Here is a 16,065-nt window from a genome sequence, read left to right as displayed (position 1 = left end):
TTAAATTATTTAGCTCAGAAAGGGGGCATTTTCTTAATGGATATGCTTGAGAGTGAGTGACAGATTACTCAAATTTGTTATTTTTAATTTCATATTACACACACATTTGCATTGTCTTTTAGACCAGCGCTTCCTACATTTTAATATGGAAACAGATCACCCAGAAGCTATGTAAACTGCAGACTTTGATTCTATAAGTCAGCGGGGAACTGAAATTTTGAATTTCTAAAAAGCTCCCAGGTGATCCTAATGCTGCCTGGTCTATGGAGCATATATTGAGTAGCAGGGTTCAGTCCAGACCAAAGACAGCTAGCTGATCACTACTCTCAAGTTACTGAAGGTGTTTGGCCTCGGGAACGGCGTCACGATGTGATTCGAGGTTCTTCCCCGGATCGCCATTATGGGCGTGTGCTTGTTCATCCCGGGAATGGCCACCGAGCGCATCCACAGGTTCAGTAATGGGGGCAAGGAAAAAAGGGTTGCCCATTATCCATATCAGTGGTATTTGATGGAAAGAGATAGGCGCGTCTCTGGAGTAAACCGTTCCTATGTGTCAAAGGGTTTGGAGAACATTGATTAAGGAAACGTTTTCCTGGTTGATGAAGAACAACTCAGTCATGCTCTTCTATCCCTGCTAGTAGATTATGCCGCATATTGTGTAGCATGCATTGTATTTTGTAGTGTGTAATAAAAATAAAATAAAAATAAAGTTACTGAAACTATAACAGGAAACTCCCAACTCTGATGCTACTGGTAAACTAGAGTTTGACCAGAGACTTAACTTTCCTGTCTTTCTTGTAGAATGATTTACCATTCCCCATAAAGTATCATAACCACACTTTTCCATAACTTAACTTTTTTCCTCAGACTGTTTCCAATGTTTAGAATGCCCCACCCTTCATTTCCACGGAGTTATATTCTGCCCCATAGCTCATTTCCTTTCCCCAAAACAAATCTGGCTCTAAGTAGAAGTATTTCTGAACAAGCATGCTTCTGAATTACCAAGGCACTCCATCTACACCACACTGCTACATCATCATAATTTCTACCTTTAACTGTTTTATAATATGTCTTATATTTCCCTTAGGAGACCATAAGCTTCTTAAAGCATTCTCTTGAGTGGCATACGATAGTATATAAACACTTGCTGGATAATTTAAAACACAACTCTGAACACTCAAATAGTACTGAGTGCCAGCTATGTGCCAGGCACCAGTAATGATCATAACAATTATAAGAACTAACTCAAAGAGTGCTTACCATTGTTCTAAGCACTTTATGTTATATTCATTTAATCCTCATAATAACCCAAAGAAGTAATACTTTTATTAACCTGAATACATTGATGAAGAAACTGAGGCTCAGAGAAATTAAGTAACTTGTCCAAAGTCACACAGCTAACAAGTGGCAGAGTCAGGAGTCAAATCTAAACAGTGGGTTCCAAAGTCTGTGTTTTTTTTTTTTGGCCCGGGCCCGGGCGGGGGTGGGGGTGGGGGTGGGGGAGTGGTGCGTGCCGTGTGGCTTGGGGGATCTTAGTTCCCCCTACCAGGGATCGAATCCAGGGCCCCTTGAAGTGCAAGCATAGAGTCCTAACCCCTGGACCACCAGGGAATTCCCAAAGTCTGTGCTCTTAACCATGATGTTATAATACCTCTCCGTATAGTTATAAAGAGGCTATAAAAACGAGTAAGACACAACCTGTTCACTTAAGAAGCTATTGGCTACTCAAAAAAATTGTTGTGGCAGCTCAGAGCTTCTGATATAAGTCCAAACTCCTTAGCATGTTATTCAACAGTCTTAATGATCTGACCCAAACCTCTCTTTATTACATCCATCTGCATTCTCGATGTTTTACTGTAGTTACATAACCAGCTTCTCCTAAATATGTCCTGAATTCTCCCACTTCCACTTCCATTTTGTTGCTGGAATAAGTCCATCTTTCTCATCAAAATTAATCTTTCTCTTCCCTATACACTCAAATTACTCCATTTAAACTTCTACCGTAACACTAACCAGGCTTGCCTACTACATGTTTTAGTTATGTCCACCTTTTCACTCAATTAGAGGACTCTTGAGGGCAGAGATGGAAGAGTATGGAAGAGATGGTTACTTGTTAACTTCCCTTTTCCTCCTGAAGTAGGCTACATTTCCCAACTGGTTAAGATCATAACACTGAGTTCTGGCCGGTGGTACAGGGATAGAAGTGATTATATCATTTTCAGGCCTGTCCCATTAAAAACCTCAACATCATCCTCCATATTTTCTTCCTACATCTGCCAGCAGATGCACAGGATCCAATAGAGGAATCTGAGGCCCTGTCCTAGGTTAAAAGGAGCCCCCCTTCAAGCTCCACTCAACATGCATTGGATTAGAATATGAGTTAAGAAACAGCTTAAGCCAATAAGATTTTAAGTTAGCCCACCTGGACTAAATACATCTTATAGTTTTGTTTCTCTATATATACCCAAAACACTGCGTTATTCATAATTCAGTTCAGTTCAGTCACTCAGTCATGTCCGACTCTTTGCGACCCCATGAATTGCAGCACGCCAGGCCTCCCTGTCCATCACCAACTCCCAGAGTTCACCCAAACCCACGTTCATCAAGTCGGTGATGCCATCCAGCCATTTCATCCTCTGTCATCCCCTTCTCCTCCTGCCCCCAATCCCTCCCACCATCAGGGTCTTTTCAATGAGTCAACTCTTTGCATGAGGTGGCCAAAGTACTGGAGTTTCAGCTTCAGCATCAGTCCTTCCAAAGAACACCCAGGACTGATCTCCTTTAGAATGGATTGGTTGGATCTCCTTGCAGTCCATGGGACTCTCAAGAGTCTTCTCCAACACCACAGTTCAAAAGCATCAATTCTTCGGCGCTCAGCTTTCTTCACAGTCCAACTCTCATATCCATACATGACCACCGGAAAAACCATAGCCTTGACTAGATGTACCTTTGTTGGCAAAGTAATGTCTCCGCTTTTTAATATGCTGTCTTGGTTGGTCATGACTTCCCTTCCAAGGAGTAAGCATCTTTTAATTTCATGGCTGCAGTCATAATCTGCAGTGATTTCGGAGCCCAGAAAAACAAAGTCTAACAGTGTCTCCATTGTTTCCCCATCTATTCCCATGAAGTGATGGGACCAGAGGCCATGATCTTAGTTTTCTGAATGTTGAGCTGTAAGCCAACTTTTTCTCTCTCCACTTTCACTTTCATCAAGAGGCTTTTTAGTTCCTCTTCACTTTCTGCCATAAGGGTGGTGTCATCTGCATATCTGAGGTTATTGATATTTCTCCCAGCAATCCTGATTCTAGCTTGTGCTTCTTCCAGCCCAGCGTTTCTCATGATGTACTCTGCATATAAGTTAAAGAAGCAGGGTGACAATATACAGCCTTGACGTACTCCTTTTCCTATTTGGAACCAGTCTGTTGTTCCATGTCCAGTTCTAACTGTTGCTTCCTGACCTGCATATATGTTTCTCAAGAGGCAGGTCAGGTGGTCTGGTATTCCCATCTCTTTCAGAATTTTCCACAGTTTATTATGATCCACACAATCAAAGGCTTTGGCATAGTCAATAAAGCATAAATAGATGTTTTTCTGGAATAATTAGTGTTCAGTAAATATTTAGAGTCCAATTAAGTTAAAATTCTTATTGCAAAGCAGAACCTTTCAAGACTCTATTAAAACTAGCATATGAAAGAGATTATTCATGGAAGTATGGGAAGAAAATTGAAAATTTTACTTTTTTTTATACAAAAAAGAGAAATGTTTACTAATATTTAATATGGGTTGATAGTAGCACCTGGGATGGGCTCAAAAATGTTTTCCTAATGGGATTCTATGGGAGACAGAAGATATCCAAAGATGTTCATGTCCTAGTCCCTAGAACCTGTGACTATGTTGGATGGCAAGTAGAATAAATTTTAAAAACTGCAGATGGAATTAAGGCTGCTAATCAGTTGACTTTAAATTAGGGAGATTATCCTGGATTAGCAAAGTGGGTGCACTGTAACCACAAAACGTCCTCAAAGGTGGAAAGAGGGAGGCATAAGAGTCAATATCAGAGGGCTACAATATGAAAAAGACTCAACGGGTCACTGCAGGCTTTGACGATGGAAGGGGACTACAAGCCAAGGAATGCAAAATAGTCGCTAGAAGTTGAAAAAAGTAAGAAAATAGATTCTCCCCTAGAGCCTTCAGAAAGGAATACAACCCTCCTTGAATTTAGCCCAGTAAGATCTGTAAGATAATAATTTTCTGTTATTTTAAGCCATTAGGTTTGTGGCAATTTGCTACAGCGGTCCTAGAAAACTAACAATCAAAAAAATCTAAGGGTCACTATTTTATGTTATAATGTTCACAGATCTAAGATAGATTTGGGGTTTTGACTCTTTGTAAAGAAGCATAAGGAAAATAATAACGTTATTTTCTTTGGTGGTATTTACATCTAGTAGGTCAAATATTTATTGAACTCATAGTCATGTATAAAGCTCAGAGTTAAACACTAAAGTTTAAATGTTATCCCTTCTCAAAAGTTTATTACCTAAATAGAAGAATAAGGGAGAGGTATGGTAACAGTCTAAAACACATCTATCCTCCTTCTAAAAAACAAAACAAAACAAAACAAAACACTGACACTACTATTTTGAGTGGGACCTCTTCAATTCCGCATAACAGGACCTAGGAAGAGAAATGCAGCCACTGCATCAAAGCTGTCAAGAAAATTACTCTGTACTGCTCACCTGCAACATACCTGGAAACTGTGCTAGGTGTTTTATAGATACTACCTGATATGAAATTACCCCTATTTTATCATCTAGGAAAATAAGATTCAGGGTATTTAAGTGACTTGACAAAGACTAGAGAAGGTACTGGAAAATGGATCCATTTGGCTCAAAAGCCTATGTTTTGTTCTGTGATAATCGGTATGTATGAAAAAGGCCAGTAGATCAAGAATAATTTTATTTTTGATTCATAAAAAAGAACTATCTATCTGCAAACCAATGAAAATCTGACTAGTTTGCTTTACAAGCCCTTCTACTGCCAACTTTGAGCAGTAAAAACAGGACTCTTATTATAAAAGTTTTTCTGACCTGTACTCGTCTTTCCGGAAAAATGTCTGACTCCAAAGTTTGGTAAAAACAATTAAGAGGCCTGAAATAAACCTATAGCAAAATATTAGAATGTGGGCATGATTTTTATAATAATATGCTTTCTAAAATGTCTGCATTTGAAACTTACTTAGATTGGTTTACTTTTCTTAAAAAAAAAAAAAAAGTTTTTCCAGAAGTTTGAATATATTTTTATCTTATTTCCTCACATAATTTTGGAAGGCAAGGCCCTGGAACATACTCCACCAGATTCCACTAAGCTGTAATGTGTGGCACTAAAAGGAACTGCTTTGCATTTTACTCCCAAATAAAGCAAAGATACCAACACTCTCTCTTGGACTAGAAAAAATTACCAATAACCAAAAAGGAGAAGAGACAGAAACAGCTCAAATCTTAAAGTCCCAAAAGAGCTATGAATCCAGACCCATAAAAAAAGGAGTAATATCCTTGGGTAATTAAGGTTTGCTGGAGTTCAAACGTGTTTTAGAGGTATTACATCACGGAAAACTGGTTGTACTGGGTCCTAGATATGAAAACTCATAAGGAAAACTCAGCTGAACTGACATTAACCACCAGAGCTCACATCAGATGACAATGAGCAGAGCTGGTTCAGTCTGGTTTTCTCTTTTCTGCCCATAGCTTTTATAGTCCAATTTTAAGATTGCTAAAGGCAGAATAAACATGCCTCAGCCATCACTAGGTTATATCAATAGCACTACATATAATAACATAAGGATGAATCAAGTTCATGTTCAAATTTTACTTTTTATTAGTAAAACAATACAAATATCTAAAAAGTTAAAATGAGATCTGCTTGCTTATAAATATTATACCAGTTTAATAAATATAAAAACATCCTAGATTTCTGAGAGAAAAATATCCTCTATCTTGAATAACAACTGAAAAATAAAATGAGACTAAGAATAAATTCATTCTGTACTTTATTTCAGAGAAAATTTTAAACCACATAGCTCAAAACAGTCATACAAGCAGCAAAATACCAAGTCTCCCGACAAAGGCAGAGCTATTAATAAATATATGGGCAGTGACTTCAAAATGTCCCCAGCGTGCTTTTTGTTTGTAAACCCAGGAAGTTCAGAAGAGAACTAAAATCCACAAACCCAAGTATATAGATTGTCTCCGCAAGCACTGAAAAAGCTTCTTCCTCCTTCCCAAATTTATCCTTTAGCCTACAATTACTCATAAACTCATGCCAAAATAGCAAAATACAAACACAAACTTCAATTTACGTGACCATACTTTTGAAACAACCCTCTCCCAATGATTTATTTCTTCCCCAATTCAACCCAAGAAATACTATGTGCAAATACTTGTACTCTCCATGGATAAACAGAACACTTAATTTTTTTTCACTGCCTGTCACATATATATAAGCACAGTGCCAGGCAATAAGGATCAAGTAAGGTCCGTCTAGTGAAAGCTATGGTTTTTCCAGTGGTCAGGTATGGATGTTAGAGTTGGACTGTGAAGAAAGCTGATCGCCGAAGAATTGATGCTTTTGAACTGTGGTGTTGGAGAAGACTCTTGAGAGTCCCTTGGACTGCAAGGAGATACAACCAGTCCATCCTAAAGGAGATCAGTTCTGGGTGATCACTGGAAGGACTGATGCTAAAGCTGAAACTCCAGTACTTTGGCCACCTCATGCGAAGAGTTGACTCATTGGAAAAGACTCTGATGGTGGGAGGGATTGGGGGCAGGAGGAGAAGGGGACGACAGAGGATGAGATGGCTGGATGGCATCACTGACTCGATCGACATGAGTTTGAGTGAACTCCAGGAGTTGGTGATGGACAGGGAGGCCTGGCGTGCTGCGATTCATGGGGTCACAAAGAGTTGGACACGACTGAGCGACTGAACTGAACTGAGGGGCCATAGAAATAAATATAAATAAATCCTTCTTTAAGGAGCTCACGGACAAATAATGATAATAGTAGATAACATTTACTGAGCACTTATGTGTCAGACACTGTTCTAAATACAGGATTTACCTCATTTAATCTTTATGAAGATATTATGTAGTAGGTACTATTACTCTCTCCATTTTACAGACATGAAGACCGATTAAGTGGCAGTCAGAAGTAGATCCTTAACTCTTTTTTTTTTTTTTGCTTAACAAGTTATCTATTTATTGTTGTTTGAATCCTTAACGCTAAAGGTTATACTATAGAGCCTCAATATATAATGCTTCAGATTATTATAACAGCAACAATAATAAAAAATAATAGTTAAGATTTAGTGCCTTGCATTGCGATAAGTTGTTTGTGGACATTATTTCATTTAATCATCTCCATAAAAGCAAGCAGGACCCTGGGCACACAAGCCTTTCAAACAGTTGCTAATCTGGGAAGGGAGGGGATGCTGAGACAAGGGAGGAGCAGTCAGGAAACAAAGGATAGTGTTGCTACCAATCCTTCTGGGGCTGCAGCTCTTCCAGCTGCCCCAACAGCCCCCGCCCCCCGACAACAATAACAACTGTGTGGAAGGTGAACAGCCTCTGCCTCTGCCAGCCAGCCTCAACAGTTTCTGGGCACAGCGCCCCAGGAATAGCAGCAATGGCAATGATTATAACAATGGGGAAAATAGGGGGCTAGAACAGGTACCCTCCTCATCCTCTATCCACAATGGAGACATGGAAAAGATTCTTCTGGATGCACAACATGAATTCAGAGTAGTTCAAGAGACAGTTCTCACTGCAACAGCCCTTTCCCACCAGAAGAGGGGGAGATCATGTTTGATAGGAAACAGCAGCAGGGACCATAGCTCTCAGTCAGAAGAAATTGCCGAAGAGAAAGATGTGGGTGCACTGACGAAAATTGCAGACTGGGTGTCCAGCTGGTCTAGCAGACCTGAAAACATTTCACCTGAGGAGTCCCACTCTGGCACCCTAAATAGTCCATTTCCTTAAGCATGAGGAAAAGTAGAGCCATGAAAAAAGGGGAGATTTTTTCTCCGCACAATTTCTTAAGGTATTCATTCCATCTCTCTTCCTTTGCCATGTTCTGGCTTTGGAGCTAGGCACCTACATTGGAAAATGACTAATCATGATTACTGCCAGTACTACTGAAGGAAAAGAGCCCCTGGGAAAGCGTGTGACTTGTATTGTCAGTAGTTTATTTGAACTTGAGACCATTGTGAGCATGACCCAACCTATACCCTGTTTTTATATATCCAAGTAGTTCTAGTAATTCTCAAATCCACTATTTTATTCAAACTCAAGGCATAGAGTTTTACTAATCTCATTCTCTTTTTGACCTAAAAAACACTTAGGAATTTCTTAACAAAGTTTACTGTTGTTTAGAAATTTGCAAGGGCTTTTTTTCTGCAAATGCTACTAGCAAATTATGATTTTGTCAACAATGCTGTTGTTTCCTTTTAGTTCCACTAGACTTAGACTTGTATCATTTGTGACACAAATTTTACTCTTGCAAGATAATTTCCATCTTTCTTTTTAAATGAGACCAGGTTAGCAAGTGATATAAAAGCTTTGTTGTTTTTCAAGACAAAGGCAAGTTTGAATTTATAGATATTAAAAAAGAAAATAAACAAAAGAAGACACAATAAAAAAATATCCTGGGCAATAAAAAATTATTTTAAACCAGAAAAGAGAGAGAAACAAAGAGTAGTTTTGGGGCAGGGTCCTGCTTCCACCTCAAGAGATAAAACATAGTATCTTTGAGCCCTTCTACAGAACTAAAATTTCCACCAAGTGGAAGATGTTAGCATTCTTCATTCCAGAGGAGAACATAGTTTGATTAACCTCAAGAAGACCAAGAGAAGACCACCTAAGGCCAGATAAAAGAAGTACAAGCCCTGCACACACCTTGATCCTTATCAGCAACCCTGCCCTTGAACCGTTGCTATAAAACTCACCAATTCTCCCTGGATTGGGACACACAGGTTTTTCCAGAGCATGAGCCTCCTGTGTCCCTCTTTACCTGGCAAAGAAATAAAGCTATTCCTCTTCCCAAAACTGTCTCCAAGATTTGATTCAGCACCACTGCATAGAGGCTGAATTTTTAGCAGCACCACCAACCTGGTACAGTAGTACTATTATTCTTTTCTACTTCACAGATGAGAAAACTGAGGTTATAGAGGTTATATAACTTATCTAAGGTCCCTTAACTATTAAGTGATAAAATCATCCTGAACCTCTCCTCTAAATTCCAGACTTGTTTACCCAACTTGCTCCGAGAGGAGCAACCCCACATCCATGGACCAGAGGCTGCGCGGGCACAGGAGGGCCGAGAGGAGCTACTCCATGTTCAAGGTCAGGAGGGGTGGCTGTGAGGAGATACCCCTCATCCAAGGTAAGGAGCAGCAGCTGCACTTTGCTGGAGCAGCCGTGGAGAGATACCCCACGTCCAAGGTAAGAGAAACCCAAGTAAGACAGTCGGTGTTGAGAGAGGGCATCAGAGGGCAGACACACTGAAACCTTAATCACAGAAAACTAGCCAATCCAATCACATGGACCACCGCCTTGTCTAACTCAATTAAACTAAGCCATGCCATGTGGGGCCACCAAAGACAGACAGGTCATGGTGGAGAAGTCTGACACAATGTGGTCCACTGGAGAAGGGAATGGCAAACCACTTCAGTATTCTTGCCTTGAGAACCCCATGGACAGTATGAAAAGGCAAAATGATAGGATACTGAAAGAGGAACTCCCCAGGTCAGTAGATGCCCAATATGCTACAGGAGATCAGTGGAGAAATAACTCCAGAAAGAATGAAGGGATGGAGCCAAAGCAAAAACAATACCCAGCTGTGGATGTGACTGGTGATAGAAGCAAGGTTCGATGCTGTAAAGAGCAATATTGCATAGGATCCAGGAATGTCAGGTCCATTAATCAAGGCAAATTGGAAGTGGTCAAACAGGAGATGACAAGAGTGAATGTTGACATTCTAGGAATCAGCAAACTAAAATGGACTGGAATGGGTGAATTTCACTCAGATGACCATTATATCTACTACTGTGGGCAGGAATCCCTTAGAAGAAACGGAGTAGCCATCATGGTCAACAAAAGAGTCTGAAATGCAGTACTTGAATGCAATCTCAAAAACGACAGAATGATCTCTGTTCATTTCCAAGGCAAACCATTCAATATCATGGTAATCCAAGCCTATGCCCCAACCAGTAACGCTGAAGAAGCTGATGTTGAATGGTTTTATGAAGATCTACAAGACCTTTTAGAACTAACACCCAAAAAAGATGTCCTTTTCATTATAGGGGACTGGAACACAAACGTAGGAAGTCAAGAAAAACCTCGAGTAACAGGCAAATTTGGCGTTGGAGTATGGAATGAAGCAGGGCAAAGGCTAATAGAGTTTTGCCAAGAGAACACATTGGTCATACCAAACACCCTCTTCCAACAACACAAGAGAAGACTCTACACATGGACATCACCAGATGGTCAACACTGAAATCAGACTGATTATATTCTTTGCAGCCAAAGATGGAGAAGCTCTATACAGTCGGCAAAAACAAGACCGGGAGCTGACTGTGGCTCAGATCGTGAACTCCTTATTGCCAATTCAGACTTAAATTGAAGAAAGTGGGGAAAACGACTAGACCATTCAGGTATGACCTAAATCAAATCCCTTATGATTATACAGTGGAAGTGAGAGATTTAAGGGACTAGATCTGATAGAGTGCCTGATGAACTATGGATGGAGGTTCGTGACATTGTACAGGAGACAGGGATCAAGACCATCCCCATGGAAAAGAAATGCAAAAAAGCAAAATGGCTGTCAGTGGAGGCCTTACAAATAGCTGTGAAAAGAAGACAAGCGAAAAGCAAAGGAGAAAAGGAAAGATATAAGCATCTGAATGCAGAGTTCCAAAGAATAGCAAGAAGAGATAAAGCCTTCCTCAGTGACCAATGCAAAGAAATAGAGGAAAACAATAGAATGGGAAAGACTAGAGATCTCTTCAAGAAAATTAGAGATACCAAGGGAACATATCATGCAAAGATGGGCTCGATAAAGGACAGAAATGGTATGAACCTAACAGAATCAGAAGATATTAAGAAGAGGTGGCAAGAATACACAGAAGAACTGTACAAAAAACAGCTTCACAACCAAGATAATAACGATGGTGTGATCACTCACCTAGAGCCAGACATTCTGGAATGTGAAGTCAAGTGGGCCTTAGAAGGCATCACTACAAACAAAGCTAGTGGAGGTGATGGAATTCCTGAAATTGAGCTATTTCAGATCCAGAAAGATGATGCTGTGAAGGTGTTGGACTCAATATGCCAGCAAATTTGGAAAACTCAGCAGTGGCCACAGGACTGGAAAAGGTCAGTTTTCATTAAAATCCCAAAGAAAGGCAATGCCAAAGAATGCTCAAACTACTGCAAAACTGAACTCATCTCATACACTAGTAAAGTAATGCTCAAAATTCTCCAAGCCAGGCTTCAGCAGTACGTGAATCGCGAACTTCCAGATGTTCAAGCTGGTTTTAGAAAAGGCAGAGGAACCAGAGATCAAATTGCCAACATCTGCTGGATCATGGAAAAAGCAAGAGAGTTCCAGAAAAACATCTATTTCTGCTTTATTGACTACGCCAAAGCCTTTGACTGTGTGGATCACAATAAACTGGAAAATTCTGAAACAGACGGGAATACCAGACCACCTGACCTGCCTCCCGAGAAACCTATATGCAGGTCAGGAAGCAAGTTAGAACTGGACATGGAACAACAAACTGGTTCCTAATAGGAAAAGGAGTACGTCAAGGCTGTATATTGTCACCCTGCTTCTTTAACTTCTATGCAGAGTACATCATGAGAAACGCTGGGCTGGAAGAAGCACAAGCTGGAATCAAGATTGCCGGGAGAAATACAATAACCTCAGATATACAGATGACACCACCCTTATGGCAGAAAGTGAAGAACTAAAGAGCCTCTTGATGAAAGTGAAAGAGGAGAGTGAAAAGGTTGGCTTACAGCTCAACATTCAGAAAACTAAGATCATGGCATCCAGTCCCATCACTTCATGGCAAATAGATGGGGAAACAGTGGAAACAGTGGCTGACTTTATTTTTTTGGGTTCCAAAATCACTGCAGATGGTGACTGCAGCCATGAAATTAAAAGATGCTTACTCCTTGAAAGGAAAGTTATGACCAACCTAGATAGCATATTAAAAAGCAGAGACATTACTTTGTCCACAAAGGTCCGTCTAGTCAAGGCTATTGTTTTTCCAGTGGTCAGGTATGGATGTGAGAGTTGGACTGTGAAGAAAGCTGAGTGCTGAAGAATTGATGCTTTTGAACTGTGGTGTTGGAGAAGACTCTTGAAAGTCCCATGGACTGCAAGGAGATCCAACCAGTCCATCCTAAAGGAGATCAGTCCTAGGTGTTCATTGGAAGGACTGATGTTGAAGCTGAAACTCTAATACCTTGGCTACGTGATGTGAAGAGCTGACTCATTTGAAAAGACCCTGATGCTGGGAGGGATTGGGGGCAGGAGGAAGAAGGGGACAACAGAGGATGAGATGGCTGGATGGCATCACCAACTCAATGGACATGGGTTTGGGAAGATTCTGGGAGTTGGTGATGGACAGGGAGGCCTGGCGTGCTGTGATCATTGGGTTGCAAAGTGTCGGACATGACTGAGCTACTGAACTGACTGGACTGAATTGTTCCCCAAAGCCTCCAATAGAATTGCAAAGTTTTTCTGAACATGAATGTCCATCCTGTCAAACACATTTGGGAGTCTATAAATTATTTCCTCAGACTCCACTGCCCAATATCTCTCCTGAAGTTCTTGATCCTCCCACTCCAGTTAGACTACTTATTCTCTAGACTATTGCCCAGCAGTCACCCTGGACTTGCTATCACCCTTCTTTCCAGATCTTATGCCTTTTCATTTTTATCTGTTGTTTTGTTTGCCCCCTTACTTTTGATGGGACACATAGTCCAGCAGCTTCATAAGAAACAGCTCACGAGAAGTAACATTTTCAAAACCATGCATGTCTGAGAATGTCTTTACTCTCATGCCTGACTGGTAGTTTGACTGGATAAAGAATTCTTAGTAAGAAATAATTTTCTCTCAGAAAGTATTGTTCTACTGGTAGAGCTTCCAGAGCTGGGTTTTGGTATTTTTTTTAAGATTTATTTATTTACTTTTTGGCTGTGAGTCTTCGTTGCTGCACGTGGACTTTCTCTAGTTTCCACGAGTGAGGGCTACTCTTCACTGCAGTGTGCAGGCTGCTCATCATGATGGCTTCTCTCATTGAGGAGCACAGGCTCTAGGCGCAAGGGCTTCAGCAGTTGCAGTGTATGGGCTCAGTAGTTGTGGCCCATGGGCTTAGTTGCTCCGAAGCATGTGGGATCTTCCCAGACTGGGGAATCAAACCTGTGTCCCTTGCATTGCAAGGAGCATTCTTAACCACTGGACCACCAGGGAAGCCCCCAGAGCTGGTTTTGAGAAGTCTGATACCATTTGAATTTTCAGTCCTATATATGGCCTCTGGTTCTCTCCACACCTATGCTGTAGAAGTATTTAGAATCTTATTTTTATTACCCATATTCTAAAATTTCACAACTATATGCTCTGGGATGGGTCTTTTTCTTCATTCATTGTGCTGGGCACTTAGGAGGCCCTTTCACTTTGGAAGTTCATGCCCCTTGGTTGTAGAAAATGTTCTTGTATTAGTCAAAAACAGACTTCCTAGATTGATCCTTTACTTTTTAATTCTTTTCTCTCTTATTTTCCATCTTTGATTTTTCACCATTAATGGATGATTTCCTCTTTATCTCCTTGGCAGGCCAATCAAATGCTTTAAATAAAGCCATAAATAAATAATCATATGAAACTATATATAAACATATAATCATATTTTAAAATTTTCAAGAATCTTTATGGCTTTCTAATTACTCCTATTTTATAGTATACTATTCTTATTTCATAGATGGATTTCCTTCTCAAACCTCTCCTAGAAGAAGCATATTTAGAAGATAATAATTAGTTTTTTTGCTGGTTACACTTCAAAGTTTTCTTCTTTTACTTGGGGCTCTTCAGTTTCTCCAAATCCACCAGTTTCCTGGCAGGTGTGGGTGGGATGGGGATGATTCCTACCTGCTTAAGAGTCAAAGGATAGAAGAGGACTCGAAGTCTCAAGAGCCTCACCATTCAGTACACAGACAGTCCCTTCATTTCCCTCTTCTTAGGATAACATTCCTTCTCCATCAGCTGTCATACTAGATGCTTACCTAGTATGAAGCATGTATGGTTCAATTGTTTTCCAAAAATAAAAATTCACCTCTTGTTGAGGTAAGTGAGACTTAACTGATTAATTGCAATGAATGGAGATGGTGACTTTTAGGCCCAGTTACCCCTGAAAAGACTTTCAATAGTCCTCCTGTTTTCAGGCCAAGCCTGACATCCACCTTCAGTTCCAGAGCTGAACTGTAGGTTTTGTAGGTTCTGTGATGCTAACTGGCTTGCTTCTATCTAGCATCTGCCTCTATAGACAGTACTTTCAAGGAACTCACCCTATCTGAAGGCTACAAACAAAAAGTAAACAAATAAACAAGATATTTTCAAAGACGGTAAGAATGATGTAGACAAAGCATAATAACGAGGGGGTAAAGAGTGATACTGGATGGCTATTTTAGCCAGGCTAGTCAACAAAAGTCTCTTTGAGGATGGGATATCTCAGAAGAAGCATGCTAAATGATTCTGGAACAAAGACATTACAGGAAAAGGGAAAAGAAAGTACAAAGACCCTGAAGTATGAAAGAGGTTGGTGTATCTGAAAAACAAAAAGGCCAGTGAGGGTGGTTAGGATGGTATAAGCTAGGAAAGAGTGATCAGAAATAAGCTCAGGGACTTCCCTAGCGGTCCAGTGGTTAAGACTTTGCCTTCCAATGCAAGGGGTGCAGGTTCAACCCCTGGTCGGGGAGCTAAGATCCCACATGCCTTGTAGCCAAAAAACATAACCTCATAGCCAAAAAGCATAAAACAGAAGCAATATTGTAACAAATTCAATAAAGACCTTAAAAATGGTCTACATTAAAAAAAGAAGAAGAAAATAAGGTCAGAGAAGCAGATAGGTCAACTCATTTAAGGTCTTGTATGCACACATCTCAACATCAAAGCCCAGGGTTTAGACTTTATTTGAAGAGTGACAAAAAGTCATAGAAGGAAATTCAGCAGAGGTGGATGGTATGATCTGATTTACCTTTTTCAAGTTCAAACTGGCTACCATGGAACAAGAGAGGAATCTGGGAGATCAACTAAGAGTGTTGAAGTAGGATGGTGGCTATGGAGTTAATAAGTGGTAGTCAGACTCAGGGCATATTTTAAAAATAATGTTAAACTACTTGAAGGTTTGAAGTATGGTATAAAGGAAAAATATTAAAGATGACACCTAAGGTTTTGGCATAAGTAACAGATGAATGGTAATTCCATTTGCTGAGAATGGGAGACATCTAGAAAGTAAAACATGTGGGTGGGATAGGAATATGATCAACAGTGGCCCATAACAGGTGCTCAGTAATTGGTACCCATTGTTTATATTAACAATCATCTTACATTGTATGTCAATTATATCTCAATAAATTTCTTAAAAATCACCTTCTTTCTGGGGTTATACTATGTCACTATCCACAGACAAGAACATAAATAGTACTGAAGCTGATTCCACCTTTATTTTAAACAAAAACTTTCTGGTTATATGACATTAGAACTCAGACTCAATTCATAAGTCATCAGACTTTCTAGCATAGAACAGAGAAGAGAAAACAATATTAAGATCCCCTTACCAACATGCAAGTGTTATAAATTTGCTTTGACGGCTCTGTTGACACTCTTTCATTTAGTTACTCACTAGTATTACAATGATAAAATCAAAAAGGTGAACTTTAATCCATCATTTTTAAATGCTTCCCATTTATTCTGAACAACACGTGCACACACACAATGCAAACACACCCTGAG

The 16,065-nt window shown here is 40.0% G+C and overlaps 1 protein-coding gene and 2 pseudogenes across 8 annotated transcripts in view; 2 read left to right on the top strand and 1 right to left on the bottom strand.

The window, feature by feature from the left end:
- TESK2 (testis associated actin remodelling kinase 2) overlaps nucleotides 1-16,065 on the bottom strand; it is a 139,252-nt gene that overhangs the window by 46,157 nt on the left and 77,030 nt on the right. The gene's annotated exons all lie outside the window — the stretch shown is intronic.
- Nucleotides 368-713, top strand: LOC107132338 (NADH dehydrogenase [ubiquinone] 1 alpha subcomplex subunit 1-like; annotated as a pseudogene).
- LOC107132349 (BCL2/adenovirus E1B 19 kDa protein-interacting protein 3-like) lies at nucleotides 4,922-8,301 on the top strand (annotated as a pseudogene).

The sequence above is a fragment of the Bos taurus genome, chromosome 3 (genome assembly GCF_002263795.3).
Source record: "Bos taurus isolate L1 Dominette 01449 registration number 42190680 breed Hereford chromosome 3, ARS-UCD2.0, whole genome shotgun sequence".
Classification (NCBI taxonomy): domain Eukaryota; kingdom Metazoa; phylum Chordata; class Mammalia; order Artiodactyla; family Bovidae; genus Bos; species Bos taurus.
This window is presented reverse-complemented; position numbering and strand designations above follow the sequence as displayed.